Source organism: Venturia canescens, chromosome 6 (assembly GCF_019457755.1).
Source record: "Venturia canescens isolate UGA chromosome 6, ASM1945775v1, whole genome shotgun sequence".
NCBI classification, from domain to species: Eukaryota; Metazoa; Arthropoda; class Insecta; order Hymenoptera; family Ichneumonidae; genus Venturia; species Venturia canescens.
Window position 1 is genome coordinate 21,387,763 of NC_057426.1, and position 6,000 is coordinate 21,393,762.

A 6,000-nucleotide genomic window follows, 5' to 3' on the forward strand; every position below is an offset into this window, starting at 1 on the left:
GTGTGAATCGATACAATTTAACAACATTCACTGACATTTCGACCAGCATCGTTTTCCGACGTGCGATTCGAGATCATTACACGTCGGAAAGCGATTCAGAACGAAATGTCAGTGAATGTTGTTAAATTGTATCGATTCACACAAAAGTGTATCAGTGATCACCAATTTTCATGTTTATGAACGTTCGGAAACGACATCACTCGATTGTGTATGTTATGATCTCAAATCGCACGTCGGAAAGCTGTTCTGTTCGAATCTGTTAAATTGTATCGATTCACACAAAATTGTATCGGTGATCACCAATTTTCACGTTTATGAACTTTCGGAAATGACATAACTCGATTGTAACTTATGATCTCGGATCGCACGTCCGAAAGCTGTTCTGTTCGAAATGTGAGTGAATCTTCTTGATTTGTTGCGATTCTCACAAAAGTGTATCGGTGATCACCAAGTTTCACGTATATGAACGTTCGGAAATGACATCACTCGATTGTAAGTTATGATCTCGAATCGCACTTCGGAAAGCTGCTCTTTTCGAAATGTCAGTGAATGTCGTTAAATTGTATCGATTCACACAAAAGTGTATCGGTGATCTCTAATTTTTACGTTTATGATGGTTCGTAAACGACATCACTCGATTGTAAGTTATGATCTCGATCCGCACATCGGAAAGCGATTCAGAACGAAATGTCTGTGAATCTTGTTAATTTCTATCGATTCACACAAAAGTGATTCGGTGATCACCAATTTTCATGTTTATGCACGGTCGGAAACGACATGACTCGATTGTAAGTTATGATCTCGGATCGCACGTCGAAAAGCTGTTCTGTTCGAAATGTCAGTGAATGTGTTAAATTCTATCGATTCACACAAAATTGTATCGGTGATCTCCAATTTTCACGTTTATGAACGTTCGGAAACGACATCACTCGATTGTAAGGTATGATCTCGGATCGCACGTCGGAAAGCTGTTCTGTTCGAAATGTCAGTGAATCTTCTTGATTTGTTGCGATTCTCACAAAAGTGTATCGGTGATCACCAAGTTTCACGTTTATGAACGTTCGGAAATGACATCACTCGATTGTAAGGTATGATCTCGATTCGCACATCGGAAAGCGATTCAGAAAGAAATGTCAGTGAATCTCGTTAAATTGTATCGATTCACACAAAAGTGTATCGGTGATCATCAAATTTTCACGTTTTTGATGGTTCGGAAACGACATCACTCGATTGTAAGGTGTGATCGTGATTCGCACATCGGAAACCGATTCTGTTCGAATTGTCAGTGAATCTTGATAATTTGTAACGATTCTCACAAAAGTTTATTTGTGATCACCAATTTTCATATTTGTGAACGTTCAGAAACGACATCGTTCGAATGTCAGTTCCGGTCTCGAATCGCATTACGGATTGCGATTCTGATAGAAATGTCGGAAAAAATTGTTAATTTGTAACGATTAACACAAAAGATTATCGCTGATTACCTATTTTCGTGTTTATGAAAGATTGGAAACGTTCACCGATAAACGTCACATATCACTAATTTTACAGACATTTAGTATCGCAATCCGAAGGGCCATTTGAGATCTGAACTGACAATCGAGCGATGAAAACGTTTCCGAACGTTCATACACATGAAGATTGGTAATCACCAATAAAATTTTTGTTCAATTCATGACAAATTAACAATATTCAATGACATTTCGATTCGAGATCATAAATTACAATCGAGTGATGTCGTTTCCGAACGTTCATAAACATGAAAATTGGTGATCACCGATACACTTTGTGTGAATCGACACAAATTAACAAGATTCACTGACATTTCGTTCTGAATCGCTTTCCGATGTGCAAATCGTGATCAAATATTACAATCGAGTGATGTCGTTTCCGAACCATCATAAACGTGAAAATTGGTGATCACAGATACACTTTTGTGTGAATCGATAAAAATTAACAAGATTCACTGACATTTCGAACTGAACAGCTTTCCGACGTGCGATTCGAGATCATACCTTACAATCGAGTGATGTCGTTTCCTAACGTTCATAAACATGAAAATTGGTGATCCACCGATACACTTTTGTGTGAATCGACACAAATTGACAAGATTCACTGACATTTCGTTCTGAATCGCTTTCCGATGTGCAAATCGAGATCAAACATTACAATCGAGTGATGTCGTTTCCGAACGTGCATAAACGTGAAAATTGGAGATCACCGATATACTTTTGTGTGAATCGAAACAAATTAACCAGATTCACAGACATTTCGTTCTGAATCGCTTTCCGATGTGCGAATCGCGATCACACTTTACAATCGAGTGAAGTCGTTTCCGAACGTTCATAAACATGACCATTGGTGATCACCGATACACTTTTGTGTGAATCGATAAAAATTAACAAGATTCACTGACATTTCGAACTGAACAGCTTTCCGACGTGCGATTCGAGATCATAACTTACAATCGAGTGATGTCGTTTTCGAACGTTCATAAGCATGAAAATTGGTGATCACCGATCAAGAGACTCGGTAGAGTCTCGGGACAAGTACATTGACAGCCCTGTCGTCTGCTGGCCCGAGGCTCTCTCCGAGACTATACTTTCTCTGAATAAAACGATTCGCGGTGGTGGGGGTAAAATTGGCATGTGATTTTCTTTAATAGCGAAGCTCATGAGTTATGTACGGCTTTGAAAATTGAACTTTAAGCTAATTAAGAAGTTCTCTGTCGAACGAGCCCAAAATCAGCATTCTCGGTGGCGTATTTGCTGAGAAAAAACTTTGCACGGGCTCAAGATTATGCAAAAAGTACCAACACATTTACGCAGCTGACGTATCCGTATATGGGTTCAGACCGATACATACAAGGGCTTCTTGATGCCCATCATAACCAATCACCGGTGAGAATCTATCCGTCTCGACCAATCGCCGATGAGAAAGTTTCTGATAGTCCTCAATGTTTTCTTGTATACCGTCTGTTATGTTATTATAAAGTGATTGCGATCGTAGCCCCGTGGATCAACGGTGCAAGATTTGCAAATTTCGTTTAAATAAATAAAACATTATTGGAAATAGCAGTGGATATAATCAATTTTATTTTTTTCATAAAAGAAGTTTCAATAAGTTTCGAGCCCAATTCACGACAATAATATCTATAATAAATAAAACCTCAAAAGTGGATTAATTGATCTCATACAGTGTACTGAGAGTGAGTAAAATATTGAGAAGTGAAAACGTGAATAATGTGTGTCGTGAAAATTAAGAATTATCTGTTCTACTTCGATATCGTAATATATACATAGATAGCAAATTTGCGAGATTTCGCGTCATGTTGACGTTTGAGGTTATGACCGCCGGAGTGCTGTAGCGTGCAGAGTGTAGAAAAATAAAAGTGTTTATTGAAAAGTGGAAGGAATCGATATTATTAATGACGTGACTAATTAGTGTTGAATAATAATAATAATAACAATGAGAAAAAAAACGTTCGTTCATTATAACCTCTAAAGCGTTCTTTCCAAACAGAAATTCTATGTTGTGTAATTACATTAAAGAAAGAGGTGGATGGTTGTGTGTAAACGAATTCAAATAAATTTTAAAAAACTTTGGTCAAGTAATTCAATGTATTGTTGTCATAATTTCTTTCATTTAGTTTGGCTGTGTTCACCGGTCCCTTTTTTCCACCTCCTTAGCTTACAGTGTATTGTCATACCAATTTCTATTTGTTCTCCAGACAATACGAGAGATATTCATATTTCTATTTTTTTTATATTAATTTCAACAAGATAATTTGAAATATTTATAACAAAAAGCCTTCATAATTGCTTGTTCATACACCCAAGTTTTGAAAAATCTTTGAGCCATGTAATAATGTATAGATATATTCACTTGAGTTGTTACATGATAAATTTGGAAATTTATTTCAATAAGTCATTGGGTGCTTAATTTTCATGTTATCAAAATTTGTATCTTCGAAATGCAATGAACACCTCTAAAGTTCGACAAAGTGATGAAGCGACATGTATATTGAATATTTCCAGACCATGTTTGCGATTGGCATTGTGGGTTGAAAAATTCATGTCTGTAAGTCTACACCTGATCATTTTTGGATGTGATCAAATATTTTGTCTGCGGATAACCATGGAGACATACAAAATTACAGCATTTTGCTTGCTTCAACATGCATCGTATCTGTCACTTTTTTTTTGAATGTGTCATAATAAGTTTCAAAAATGTGGTTCATGTAATTTTGAAGTGTTTTTCCCTATAGCACCAAAGTCTGTATAACTGGTACGTAGCAAGTACCTATGAACTTTGATATTTCTGTGAAATAGCAGGTATGCCAATCTTTTAGCTTTTTGGTTCCGACTGGAATATATTAACGAAGATATTCATTACTAAAGTCTTCACCTACTTATTTCTGAATAGATCTGAAATTACTGTCTTTAGAAACTAATGCACAGATACATGAAACAATTTTGATTTCTGTTCTCTTTCAATTGCGCTGTCTTTTTTATTTTTAACTATGGCTCTGCTCTTTCCGATCCTTGTTTTGACTCCATCGGTTTGCAGCGGATCGATGCATATTATTAATTGGTTGCCTAATATGTGTCCTATGATTTTCTACTATTTCTTCATGCTGATTGTGGTAACGTGATTCAAGAGGTTTCCAATTATGATCATCAATCGCACATTTTGTACAACAGATTCTCAAAACAGTTTCTGGTCTTGATATAAGTGTAGTTATTCTTTTTCCACCTGGTCTGTCGAGTAATAAATTTTGAAACTTGTTCCAAAAAGTCTTGGGATGCTTTTTTTGCTGATAATATGAAAATTTGAATCGTCGGAATGTGGTAGGCAAACACAAATATTGACAACAATACTTATGAAATGACGTGTATGTTGAGTATTCCTATTCTGCAAACTGCAAATGTGGAATATTGGTGAAAACATTCATTACGATAAGTGTACAGTTGCTCAGTTTTCGATGCGACTAAGTATAATACCTGCCAACATCATGGAAACCTACAGAATTTCTGAATGTTATGTGCGCTATGTGATTTTAATGTAACATCATGACTTCTAACAACTTTCCACTCTAATACTATAGATTTGGATCATTGAAATACAGCAAAAATCTGCAAACTATAAAATTTATATACTGTGCCATTCATTTTATTTTTTGACTCCCACCGTAACATAAATATGAAGTGAAAAATTCATTACAAAAGTCTTCAGTTGCTCATTTATGGATGGATTTGAAACTGCTGTCTTCCAAACTCATTGCGCAGATACATTGAATTGCAGCCGATACCTGCGAATTTGGAAATTTCTGTGGATAAGTATATGTGCTAAGTATCACCCCCTATCTTTGATTATGGTAATATGTAATGGAGCTTTGTTCAGCAAGTTTTAAAGTGTTTCCTTTCAAATAGTGTTGAAGTTTGTATTACTGCAGTATGGAGCGAATACCTTCAAACTTTGATATTTTTGTGTCGCAGCATGTGTGCCAATCATTTAAATTTTTTACTCCAACCGTAACATGTAATTTCAAAAATTCATCACAAAAGTTTTCAGCTTTACTAATTATCTTAATTTTCCTTTTTCTAAATTCTATGCTAAATTTCTGAATTTCCTAACTTATTTCTAAATTATCCTGAAATGAAATTGTTTTCCTCCACAAGCAATGCAGGTACCTTAAACGTCTTTGAATTCCGTTGCTCTGTTGAATCAAGTACGCTCAGTTTTTTTTACTTCTTTGAATTCTGACATAATAAATGTTTCCGGGTGTCTTTTTTCTGCAACTATCAAACTGTAGATAATTGGATCTCCGCGACCACTTGCAAACTTTGGAAATATATTTCATCGGGGGCATGTTTTGGATGACACGAAAATGTCTAGATTCAGAATGCCAAAACGACATTTAAAAATGGCCAATTCTGTTGTATTCGTTGTGTCGTGAATTTGATCTATCTTTTCTCTTTTCCTTTCTTTTCACTAACG